Source organism: Coregonus lavaretus (assembly GCF_964263955.1).
Source record: "Coregonus lavaretus genome assembly, chromosome: 2".
Lineage (NCBI taxonomy): Eukaryota > Metazoa > Chordata > Actinopteri > Salmoniformes > Salmonidae > Coregonus > Coregonus lavaretus.
Genome location: NC_139989.1, coordinates 28966367 through 28980230, shown reverse-complemented (window position 1 = coordinate 28980230; position 13864 = coordinate 28966367). Strand labels below are relative to the sequence as shown.

At 45.0% G+C, this 13864-nt stretch overlaps 1 pseudogene across 1 annotated transcript in view; it reads left to right on the top strand.

The window, feature by feature from the left end:
• LOC311138632 (NLR family CARD domain-containing protein 3-like) overlaps positions 1 to 1792 on the top strand; it is a 42615-nt pseudogene extending 40823 nt beyond the window's left edge. Inside the window, exon 9 of the transcript XR_014615212.1 lies at positions 35 to 1792. The product of XR_014615212.1 is annotated as an NLR family CARD domain-containing protein 3-like (transcript). The remainder of the gene's footprint in view (positions 1 to 34) is intronic.
• The last annotated feature ends 12072 nt before the right edge of the window (positions 1793 to 13864 follow it).

Below are 13864 nucleotides of genomic sequence, written 5' to 3'. Positions count from 1 at the left end.
GATTTCTAATATTGTGCCTGGTTTCATCCATCAGATGTCTGTGATCTCACACTGGACCTAAACACAGTAAACAGACTCCTCTCTCTGTCTAAGGAGAACAGAAAGGTGACATGGAGGAGAGAGAAGCAGTTGTATCCTGATCACCCAGAGAGATTTGAGGACTGGGAACAGGTGCTGTGTAGAGAGGGTCTGACTGGGCGCTGTTACTGGGAGGTAGAGTGGAGTGGGAGAGGGGCTGATATAGGAGTGACATATAAAGGAATCAGCAGGAGAGGAAGGCTTGAGGACTGTTGTCTTGGATACAATGACAAGTCCTGGAGTCTGTTCTGCTCTGACAACAGTTACAGAGCCTGGCACAATAATAATAAGTCCACTACCATAGACGTCCCCTCCTCCAGCCCTCACAGAGTAGGAGTGTATCTGGACTGGCCAGCCGGCACTCTGTCCTTCTACAGAGTCTCCTCTGACACACTGACCCACCTGTACACATTCCACTCCACATTCACTGAGTCCCTCTATCCAGGGTTTCATGTTTGGTATGACTCTTCAGTGTCTCTGTAAATAATAACCATGGTAACACTGACACACACACACACACACACACACACAAACTGGACACACACACACACACTGGACACACACACACTGGACACACACACACACACACACTGGAAACACAAACACTGCACAAACACACGTACACCCACACACACTGGACACACACACAGGACACACACACACACACACACACACTGGACACACACACACTGGACACACACACACACACTGGACACACACGCACACACACTGGACACACACACGCACACTGGACACACACACACTGGACACACACACACTGGACACATACACACACAGGTCACACACACTGGACACACACACAGACACACACACACTGGACACACACACACTCACACACACACACATACACACACACACACACACACACACACACACACACACACACACACACAAACACTGGACACACACAAGAGACAAACACACTGGACACACACAAACACTGGACACACACACACTGGACACACACACACACTGGACGCACACACACACACTGGACACACACACACACACACTGGACACACACACAGGAGACATACACACACATATTGGACACACACACACACTGGATACACACACACACTGGACACACACTCACACATCTTCCTATAATAGTGAGGACCTTGACACAGGACCTTCAAATGAGGACCATCATTTCTGATATAATTGGGAACAAACAGACTCCTCATTCCAGCACTAAGTGTCCAACAAACACAGACATCACTTCAAAACCTGATAAACTCCAATGAACAAATAGACATGCAGGGCACCAGTCTAGTGAGGACCAGTGGTTGCTAGGCAGTTTCTGGATCACAGGTTCAAGAACAGCTTCTATCCCAGTTCTATCTGCCTGTTAAATCAAGCAACCTAAACTGTTTTCATCATACTTTTAGAACATGACTGACATTTTTTTTCCTTTTATGATCTTACCACTTTGCATTTTCTATTGATGTTCTTATGATGTATTTCACTGTTTGTGTGTATGTACCACAGGAGGTTGGTGGGCCTTTGTTGGGGAGGACAGGCTTGTAATGGCTGGAGCGGATTGAGTGGAATGGTATCAAATACATGGTTTCCATGTGTTTGATGCCATTTAATTGGCTCCGTTCCAGCCATTATTATGAGCCGTCCTCCCTTGGGAAGGTTGAACACCAGACGGGCTGCAGCATTCTGGATATGTTGTAGATGTATCCTCTGTTTAAACATTGAAACTCTTACAATAACACTTAAAATACGAATGTGATAATTTTTTGTATGTCTTTTATGTTGGAAAACAAATTGTATATGGACATATGCTCCATAATTGTACTATTGTACATGGATATATTGTACTTTTCATAATAAAACATACTTTAAACAAGAAAAAGCATGTTAACTGTGAAAACAATTTCGTTATCGATTTTACATTGTCCTCTCCCAGTCACAGGTTGACTTTTGTCATGAATTTTGCCCTGGAGGCAGAACTGCATGATTTCCTCTAGATATGCCAGCTGCATAGTCAAAATTGGCTATATCGTAAACATTTGTGGAAAATAATGTTGTTTTATGGTCTTAATTTAAAGGTAAGGATTAACAGTGAGGTTAAGGTTAGCATTAAAATCAGATATTATTACTTTATGCCTGTGCCAGCTAGTGACCACTTTGCAGAACTGCCTCCAGGGCAAGATTCATGACAATAAATGCCAACCTGCCTCCCAGTCATCCCCTCCCTATCTCTACAACGCTGCAGAACATGCAAGCTAGTGATGCGGGGGTTGTCTCATAACCCACAGTCCCCAGGCGTGTGGGTGGCAGGCAGATTCAATACAGAGAAAACAATAGACTACATAAGAAAATCCATCAATGGATCATTATTGTGCAATTTACACTAAGTGGACAAAACATTAAGGACACCTGCTCTTTCCATGACAGACTGAGCAAGTGAATCCAGGTGAAAGCCATAATCCCTTATTGATGTCACTTGTAGATGAAGGGGACGGGACAGGTTAAAGGAGGATGTTTAAGCCTGGAGACAATTGAGACATGGATTGTGTATGTGTGCCATTCAGAGGGTGAATGGGCAAAACAAAATATTGAAGTGCCTTTGAACGGGGTATGGTAGTAGGTGCCAGGTACACCAGTTTGTGTCAAGAACTGGGACGCTGCTGGGTTTTTCACGCTCATGGTACACCACACAAAGGACATCCAGCCAACTTGACACAACTGTGGGAAGAATTGGCGTCAACATGGGCCAGCATCCCTGTGGAACACTTTCAACACCTTGTAGAGTCCATGCCCCGATGAATTGAGGCTGTTCTGAGGGCAAAAGTGGGGAGGTAACTCAATATTAGGAAGGTGTTTGATATAACGTCTTTTGATACAGCATTTATTAATGTCTTTAAAGTCATCAGCTGTAGGTGAGAGAGAGGAGAAGGACACGCCATGTGTTGTGTCGGTCACGGATGGGGGGCCAGAAGGTCGGTGTGCCAAGATAGATTAGGGGCCACTGTTGCTAATCTTAGAAGGAGTACGTGATGGAATGGCCTGGCTAGGGTGGCACACGATACTATGTATGGGCATCCTATTGTAGGAGATGAGTGACACTCAATAATGTTTGGCAACTGTGGGATGGAAGTAGCTCGGAGAGCATTATATGAACTGAGAGATTTTCTATGCCCGTACCGCTTGTCATTGAATCCAGTACTGTAACCATTAAATAACAATGAATCAACTCTCCATCTAAGTGGTCGACTACTCTCTTACATCCTGAAGTACGAGATACCAGAGAAACTCGTCATAACAGTGTGGTAAATATTTAGTACACTCAGTGTACAGTGAGGGAATTAAGTATTTGATCCCCTGCTGATTTTGTACGTTTGCCCACTGACAAAGACATGATCAGTCTATAATTTTAATGGTAGGTTTATTTGAACAGTGAGAGACAGAATAACAACTAAAAAATCCAGAAAAACGCATGTCAAAAATTTTATAAATGATTTGCATTTTAACGAGGGAAATAAGTATTTGACCCCTTTGCAAAACATTAAATAGTACTTGGCGGCAAAACCCTTGTTGGCAATCACAGAGGTCAGACATTTCTTGTAGTTGGCCACCAGGTTTGGACACATCTCAGGAGGGATTTTTTTCCACTCCTCTTTGCAGATCTTCTCCAAGTCATTAAAGGTTTCGAGGCTGACGTTTGGCAACTCGAACCTTCAGCTCCCTCCACAGATTTTCTATGGGATTAAGGTCTGGAGACTGGCTAGGCCACTCCAGGACCTTAATGTGCTTCTTCTTGAGCCACTCCTTTGTTGCCTTGGCCGTGTATTTTGGGTCATTGTCATGCTGGAATACCCATCCACAACCCATTTTCAATGCCCTGGCTGAGGGAAGGAGGTTCTCACCCAAGATTTGACGATACATGGCCCCGTCCATCGTCCCTTTGATGCGGTGAAGTTGTCCTGTCCCCTTAGCAGAAAAACACCCCCAAAGCATAATGTTTCCACCTCCATGTTTGACGGTGGGGATGGTGTTCTTGGGGTCATAGGCAGCATTCCTCCTCCTCCAAACACGGCGAGTTGAGTTGATGCCAAAGAGCTACATTTTGGTCTCATCTGACCACAACACTTTCACTCTGTTCTCCTCTGAATCATTCAGATGTTCATTGGCAAACTTCAGAGGGGCATGTATATGTGCTTTCTTGAGCAGAGGGACCTTGCGGGCGCTGCAGGATTTCAGTCCTTCACAGCGTAGTGTGTTACCAATTGTTTTCTTGGCGACTATGGTCCCAGCTGCCTTGAGATCATTGACAAGATCCTCCGTGTAGTTCTGGGCTGATTCCTCACCATTCTCATTAATCATTGCAACTCCACGAGGTGAGCTCTTGCACGGAGCCGCAGGCCGAGGGAGATTGACAGTTCTTTTGTGTTTCTTCCATTTGCGAATAATCGCACCAACTGTTGTCACCTTCTCACCAAGCTGCTTGGCAATGGTCTTGTAGCCCATTCCAGCCTTGTGTAGGTCTACAATCTTGTCCTTGACATCCTTGGTGAGCTCTTTGGTCTTGGCCATGGTGGAGAGTTTGGAATCTGATTGATTGATTGCTTCTGTGGACAGGTGTCTTTTATACAGGTAACAAGCTGAGATTAGGAGCACTCCCTTTAAGAGTGTGCTCCTAATCTCAGCTCGTTACCTGTATTAAAGACACCTGGGAGCCAGAAATCTTTCTGATTGAGAGGGGGTCAAATACTTATTTCCCTCATTAAAATGCAAATCAATTTATAACATTTTTGACATGCGTTTTTCTGGATTATTTTGTTGTTATTCTGTCTCTCACTGTTCAAATAAACCTACCATTAAAAATTATAGACTGATCATTTCTTTGTCAGTGGGCAAACGTACAAAATCAGCAGGGGATCAAATACTTTTTTCCCTCACTGTATAACCTGTAGCTAAACTGTGCAGTTAGCACCTTAAATTTATCAGCATCATAAAAGATGACAGTATTGCAACCACATCAAATATGCATCCAAGCCAAACTGAAATCTTATCAGAAACATGTTGGGCATCTGGGGAAGTAGTGGGGAGGGGGGGTTTCTCTTGGGAAGCAGTGGGGAGGGGGGGGGGGGTTCTCTGGGGAAGCAGTGGGGAGGGGGGGTTTCTCTGGGGAAGCAGTAGGGAGGGGGGGTTTCTCTGGGAAAGCAGTGGGGAGGGGGGGTTTATCTGGGGAAGCAGTGGGGAGGGGGGGTTTCTCTGGGGAAGCAGTGGGGAGGGGGGGTTCTCTAGGGAAGCAGTGGGGAGAGGGGGTTTCTCTGGGGAAGCAGTGGGGGGGGGGTTCTCTGGGGAAGCAGTGGGGAGGGGGGTTTTGTCTGGGGAAGCAGTAGGGAGGGGGGGTTTCTTTGTGAAAGCAGTGGGGAGGGGGGGGGGTTTATCTGGGGAAGCAGTGGGGAGGGGGGGTTTCTCTGGGGAAGCAGTGGTGAGGGGGGGTTTCTCTGGGGAAGCAGTGGGGAGGGGGGGTTTCTCTAGGGTCTGTTACTGTGTTTGGTTTTCTGCTGCCAGACAAGTTTTATTTTAATTTGTACATGCTTAAGATGTTTTATTTTAAATGCTCTTGGATATAAATGTCAGGAAACGATCTTGGGAATCAGTCAGATGTTAAAGGTGTCACATTAGTCTTGTGGAATGTGCACGGTCAAGAGCACTCGCGCAAAAGGGGTATGGTATTTAAGCACTTGAAATCACTTGGTGCTGACATAATTTTCCTGCAATAAACACACATAAAAGCCACGGTGCAGCATCTGAGATCCAACTGGATTTCTCAAATTGATCAATCACCCTTCTCCTCCAAAGCTAGAGGTGTTGCTATTCTCTTTGGTAAAAACCTCCCTTTTCAACTCTCCTCCATGTCCACAGACCCACACGGTAGGTACATCATAGTATCAGGGAACATGAATTATTTCCCTGTCACCCTGTTGAACATCTATTGCCCAAACATTGACCAGCCACATTTCTTTCCTAATGTTTTTGATTTGCTCCCAGATCTTAGTACCACTGATCTAATAATCGGAGGCGATTTTAATTGTTACCTTGAATCCGTATCTTGACAGACTGTCTCAACGTACTCCGCCAAGTATCACCTCTGTCCAGGTTGTAAATAATCTAATCAAATCCAGGAATCTAGTGGACATCTGGAGACTGCAACATCCCACAGACAGACTACTCATTCATCTCTTAATAATCTAATCTAATCCAGGAATCTACTGGACATCTGGAGACTGCAACATCCCACAGACAGACTACTCATTCATCTCTTAATAATCTAATCAAATCCAGGAATCTAGTGGACATCTGGAGACTGCAACATCCCACAGACAGACTACTTATTCATCTCTTAATAATCTAATCTAATCCAGGAATCTACTGGACATCTGGAGACTGCAACATCCCACAGACAGACTACTCATTCATCTCTTAATAATCTAATCTAATCCAGGAATCTAGTGGATATCTGGAGACTGCAACATCCCACAGACAGACTACTCATTCATCTCTTAATAATCTAATCTAATCCAGGAATCTACTGGACATCTGGAGACTGCAACATCCCATAGACAGACTACTCATTCATCTCTTAATAATCTAATCTAATCCAGGAATCTAGTGGACATCTGGAGACTGCAACATCCCACAGACAGACTACTCATTCATCTCTTAATAATCTAATCTAATCCAGGAATCTAGTGGACATCTGGAGACTGCAACATCCCACAGACAGACTACTCATTCATCTCTTAATAATATAATATAATCCAGGAATCTAGTGGACATCTGGAGACTGCAACATCACACAGACAGACTACTCATTCATCTCTTAATAATCTAATCTAATCCAGGAATCTAGTGGATATTTGGAGACTGCAACATCCCACAGACAGACTACTCATTCTACTCATGTTCACAAGTCTTATTCTACAATCCACTACTTCCTAATAGTTTCCAAATTGATACCCAATGTGCTCCATTCCAAATACCAAAGCATCTTAATAAGTGACCACAGTCCAATTATGTTGTCCCTCAATCTTTCCTTTCCAAAACAGAATTACAGTTGGTGTTTTAACCCCTCCTTGCTCACAGACCAAGCATTCATTGACTGCATGACAGCCAAGTTGAATGAGTTCCTCAAGACTAATGACACAGGAGTGGTACCTGAATCTACACTATAGGAACCTTTTCAAGTGGTTATGAGAGGTCATATATTATTTCATATGAGTCTGCCATAAACAAAAGGGAATGTCATGTGACTGGAGGACATAGAGAAAAAACTCCCAGCTTTGGAGGAGACATACAGAACTTCACTCTCTCAGGTTGACTACAACAATATTTTGAAATTAAAATATGAATACAATTCTATTCTTGGTTCTCAGGTCAGTAACCTCCTACTAAAGTTGAGAAAAAAAACAATTTGAACTAGGGGACAAACCGGAAAGGTTGCTGGCTAGACAACTAAAGGGTGCACAGGCAAATAGAGCAATTCATAAAATCCGGTCTAAGGCGGCCATCTTGCTGACAGATCCTAAAGAGATAAACAACTGCTTAAAATAATTTTACTCAGAGTTCTATTCTTCCAGATCCGATGCATCTAGTTCTGATGTAGCAGCCTTCTTTGACTCCATCAGCCTGACAAAACTTGATGATAGCGCCAAAAAAGAATTGAACTCAAATTTCACAACAGAGGAAATAATCGAGGCAATAAAAGCTTTCCCACCTGGAAAGGCTGCAGGCCCGGATGGTTTTGGCTGTGAATTTTACAAAACATTCAGTGAAGCTCTCGCTCCCCTCTTACTCAGGATGATCACTGATTGAACAGAAAATAATATTTTGCTGAAATCATTGTATGAAGCCAATATTTGACTTCTGTTAAAAAAAAGGCAGAGGTAACAGATCCTGCAAATTATAGACCAATAGCATTGCTTAATTTCGATTTTTAAAAATATCACCAAAGTGCTTGCTACTAGGTTGAACAAACATGTAAGAACCATTATTCACCCAGATCAGACAGGGTTTAACCCCGGCAGGGTCTCTTTCTCTAATGTGCGCAGGCTGCTTAACATTCTATATGCAAATCATGGGAAAGGCTCCAAGGCGGCTATTATATCGCTAGATGCTCAAAAAGCGTTTGACCAAATAGAATGGTCATACATGTTCCAAGCACTCACTAGATTTGGATTTGGAGACTCATTTATCACCTGGGTCAAAACGCTCTACGCCTGCCCAACATCCTCTATTCTGACCAACAGAGACAAATCCAGTCCCTTTGAACTACATAGATCTGTCCAGCAGGGTTGCTCACTCAGCAGGGTTGCTCACTCAGTCCTCTGCTCTTCGCTGTCTCCCTTGAACCCCTGGCGATACAGATAATGGATCATCCTAATATCCAAGGTCTTAAAGTAGGAAACATAGAAAGCATCATTTCGTTATATGCAGACGATGTGCTTTTATACCTCTCAGACCCAGTAGCCTCTGTCCCTAACATACTAGACTTAATCAATTCATTTGGCAAATTATCTGGAAATTCAATAAATTGGGGGAAAAGTGACCTCATGTGTATCTCAGATAATTGTACTTTGAGCTAGAGAGGATACCATTTAAAGTGGTGCATGATCACTTAACTTACCTGGGACTAAACATACCTAGAAACCCAAAGTTCATCTTCAAGCTTAACTACAGTGATCTGGTTGCAAAGCTAAAACAAAACATAGAGAGCTGGGGAATATTGCCTCTTTCTATGATGGGGCGCATTAATGCCATAAAAATGGTTTCTCTTCCCAGGTTCCTTTATCTTTGCCAGAATCTTCGTATTTTTCTTCCCTCATCATTTTTTAAGACTTTGGATTCGACAATGTTGTCATTTGTCTGGGGTTACAAAAACCATCGTATTCGTAAAGCCCACTTGCAAAAGCCCAAGGAAAGTGGCGTCTTAGGCCTCCCCATCTTTAAGCATTATTAATGGGCAGCAAATGCCAGGGCATTAACGTCCTGCCAACTGGGTTTCCCTGATAAGTTGGACACTGTTGTCCCCCTGTGGTATTAACGTCCTGCCAACTGGGTTTCCCTGATAAGTTGGACACTGTTGTCCCCCTGTGGCATTAACGTCCTGCCAACTGGGTTTCCCTGATCAGTTCTGAACAACCTTCGCTGTCTTCTAATCCTGGGTCCAAGTCTTCTTGGGCCTCTTTCTGGTTTCTCTGTCTTGACTCTGTAGTGAGCTTTTTCTGTCCTTTCTGACGCTTGTCTGAAAAATAAAAAAAATATGGAACATACAGAAGATGAACAACAAATCTGCATCTAATGTTCTTCTTAGTCAGTGGTCACCAAACGGTCGATCCCAATCAACTGGTTGATCTCCAAGGCATTCCAATTAGATCGCCAAACATTTATATAAAAACCCCAACGATAAAGCCTTTCATTACTACTTTTTTAATTTGTTTGGCACTGTTGGCAATAGGTGCCCTTGATTCAGCTGCACTGCGTGTCGGGTAGGCGAAGTGATCCCATTTTTAACCATTTAATGTGTCTGAAAGTACAAACTCCGCCTACCCGCCGGGTCTGGAGCTCAAATCAAGTGCACCTATAGGCCCACTACTGGCCAATCAGATCAATCAGATTACTGTGTCAGCAGCTTCCTTGAGCGGACAGCAAAGTTGATACTATGAGATTTAAAAACTTCTAAAACCATGACTAGAGAGAGTATTTGCTGTATTCTTTGACACAGTACAGTACATGTTGAAGTTTTTATTCAGCACTGTCAACACTTTTATAAGCAAGGAAATGCACTTCTACCTCCACTCTATAACCAGCACTGCAGTTTCAATGAATGAGTAAAAATGAATGGATTAGTAAGAAAAGGTGGAAGAGATATGAGAGAGAGAAAAGAGGACGAGAGAGAGAAGAGAGGATGAGAGAGAGAGAAGAGAGGACGAGAGAGAGAAGATAGGATGAGAGAGAAGAGAGGATGAGAGAGAAGAGAGGATGAGAGAGAGAAGAGGATGAGAGAGAAGAGAGGATGAGAGAGAGAAGAGAGGATGAGAGAGAGAAGAGAGGACGAGAGAGAGGGAGCAGAGAGGATGAGAGAGAGTAGAGAGGATGAGAGAGAGAAGAGAGGATGAGAGAGAGAGAAGAGAGGATGAGAGAGAGAAGAGAGGATGAGAGAGAGAAGAGAGGACGAGAGAGAGAAGAGGATGAGAGAGAAGAGAGGATGAGAGAGAGAAAAGAGGACGAGAGAGAAAAGAGAGGATGAGAGAGAGAAGAGAGGACGAGAGAGAGAAGAGAGGACGAGAGAGAGAAGAGAGGATGAGAGAGAGAAGAGAGGACGAGAGAGAGAAGAGAGGACGAGAGAGAAGAGAGGATGAGAGAGAAGAGAGGATGAGAGAGAGAAGAGAGGATGAGAGAGAGAAGAGAGGACGAGAGAGAGGGAGCAGAGAGGATGAGAGAGAGTAGAGAGGATGAGAGAGAGAAGAGAGGATGAGAGAGAGAAGAGAGGATGAGAGAGAGAAGAGATGACGAGAGAGAGAAGAGAGGATGAGAGACAAGAGAGGATGAGAGAGAAGAGAGGATGAGAGAGAGAAGAGAGGACGAGAGAGAGAAGAGAGGACGAGAGAGAGAAGAGAGGACGAGAGAGAGAAGAGAGGACGAGAGAGAGAAGAGAGGACGAGAGAGAGAGAAGAGAGGACGAGAGAGAAGAGAGGATGAGAGAGAAGAGAGGATGAGAGAGAGAAATGAGGATGAGAGAGAGAAGAGAGGACGAGAGAGAGAAGAGAGGATGAGTGAGAGAAGAGAGGACGAGAGAGAGAAGAGAGGACGAGAGAGAGAAGAGAGGATGAGAGAGAGAAGAGAGGATGAGAGAGAGAAGAGAGGGTGAGAGAGAGAAGAGAGGACGATAGAGAGAGAAGAGAGGACGAGAGAGAAGAGATGATGAGAGAGAAGAGAGGATGAGAGAGAGAAGAGAGGACGAGAGAGAGAAGAGAGGACGAGAGAGAGAAGAGACAATGAGAGAGAGAAGAGAGGTTGAGAGAGAGAAGAGAGGATGAGAGAGAGAAGAGAGGATGAGAGAGAGAAGAGAGGACGAGAGAGAGAGAAGAGAGGACGAGAGAGAGAAGATAGGATGAGAGAGAGAAGAGAGGACGAGAGAGAAGAGAGGATGAGAGAGAGAAATGAGGATGAGAGAGAGAAGAGAGGACGAGAGAGAGAAGAGAGGATGAGTGAGAGAAGAGAGGACGAGAGAGAGAAGAGAGGACGAGAGAGAGAAGAGAGGATGAGAGAGAGAAGAGAGGATGAGAGAGAGAAGAGAGGGTGAGAGAGAGAAGAGAGGACGATAGAGAGAGAAGAGAGGACGAGAGAGAAGAGATGATGAGAGAGAAGAGAGGATGAGAGAGAGAAGAGAGGACGAGAGAGAGAAGAGAGGACGAGAGAGAGAAGAGACAATGAGAGAGAGAAGAGAGGTTGAGAGAGAGAAGAGAGGATGAGAGAGAGAAGAGAGGATGAGAGAGAGAAGAGAGGACGAGAGAGAGAGAAGAGAGGACGAGAGAGAAGAGAGGATGAGAGAGAAGAGAGGATGAGAGAGAGAAATGAGGATGAGAGAGAGAAGAGAGGATGAGAGAGAGAAGAGAGGACGAGAGAGAGAAGAGAGGATGAGAGAGAGAAGAGAGGACGAGAGAGAGAAGAGAGGACGAGAGAGAAGAGAGGATGAGAGAGAAGAGAGGATGAGAGAGAGAAGAGAGGACGAGAGAGAGGGAGCAGAGAGGATGAGAGAGAGTAGAGAGGATGAGAGAGAGAAGAGAGGATGAGAGAGAGAAGAGAGGATGAGAGAGAGAAGAGATGACGAGAGAGAGAAGAGAGGACGAGAGAGAAGAGAGGATGAGAGAGAAAAAAAGAAACTGCCCTTTTTCAGGACCCTGTCTTTCAAAGACAATTCGTAAAAATCCAAATAACTTCACAGATCTTCATTGTGAAGGGTTTAAACACTGTTTCCCATACTTGTTCAATGAACCATAAACAATTAATGAACATGCACTTGTGGAACGGTCGTTAAGACACTAACAGCTTACAGACGGTAGGCAATTAAGGTCACAGTTATGAAAACTTAGGACACTAAAGAGGCCTTTCTACTGACTCTGAAAAACACCAAAAGAAAGATGCCCAAGGTCCCTGCTCATCTGCGTGAATGTACCTTAGGCATGCTGCAAGGAGGCATGAGGACTGCAGATGTGGCCAGGGCAATAAATTGTAATGTCCGTACTGTGAGACGCCTAAGACAGCGCTACAGGGAGACAGGACGGACGGCTGATCGTCCTCGCAGTGGCAGACCACATGTAACAACACCTGCACAGGATTGGTACATCCGAACATCACACCTGCGGGACAGGTACAGGATGGCAACAACAACTGCCCGAGTTACAACAGGAACGCACAATCCCTCCATCAGTGCTCAGACTGTCTGCAATAGAGAGAGGCTGGACTGAGGGCTTGTAGGCCTGTTGTAAGGCAGGTCCTCACCAGACATCACCGGCAACAACGTCGCCTATGGAAACAAATCCACCGTCGCTGGACCAGACAGGACTGGCAAAAACTGCTCTTCACTGACGAGTCGCGGTTTTGTCTCACCAGGGGTGATGGTCGGATTCGCATTTATCGTCGAAGGAATGAGCATTACACCAAGGCCTGTACTCTGGAGCGGGATCGATTTGGAGGTGGAGGGTCCGTCATGGTCTGGGGCGGTGTGTCACAGCATCATCGGACTGAGCTTGTTGTCATTGCAGGCAATCTCAACGCTTTGCGTTACAGGGAAGACATCCTCCTCCCACATGTGGTACCCTTCCTGCAGGCTCATCCTGACATGACCCTCCAGCATGACAATGCCACCAGCCACACTGCTCGTTCTGTGTGTGATTTCCTGCAAGACAGGAACGTCAGTGTTCTGCCATGGCCAGCGAAGAGCCCGGATCTCAATCCCATTGGTGTTCTTGGGGTTGTACTCATCCTTCTTCTTCCTCCAAACACGGTGAGTGGAGTTTAGACCAAAAATCTCTATTTTTGTCTCATCAGACCACATGACCTTCTCCCATTCCTCCTCTGGATCATCCAGATGGTCATTGGCAAACTTCAGACAGGCCTGGCCATGCGCTGGCTTGAGCAGGGGGACCTTGCGTGCGCTGCAGGAGTTTAATCCATGACGGCGTAGTGTGTTACTAATGGTTTTCTTTGAGACTGTGGTCCCAGCTATCTTCAGGTCATTGACCGGGTCCTGCCGTGTAGTTCTGGGCTGATCCCTCACCTTCCTCATGATCATTGATGCCCCACGAGGTGAGATCTTGCATGGAGCCCCAGACCGAGGGTGATTGACCGTCATCTTGAACTTCTTCCATTTTCTAATAATTGCGCCAACAGTTGTTGCCTTCTCACCAAGCTGCTTGCCTATTGTCCTGTAGCCCATCCCAGCCTTGTGCAGGTCTACAATTTTATCCCTGATGTCCTTACACAGCTCTCTGGTCTTGGCCATTGTGGAGAGGTTGGAGTCTGTTTGATTGAGTGTGTGGACAGGTGTCTTTTATACAGGTAACGAGTTCAAACAGGTGCAGTTAATACAGGTAATGAGTGGAGAACAGGAGGGCTTCTTAAAGAAAAACTAACAGGTCTGTGAGAGCCGGAATTCTTACTGGTTGGTAGGTGATCAAATTCTTATGTCATGCAATAAAATGCAAATTAATTACCTAAAAATAATACAATGGCATTT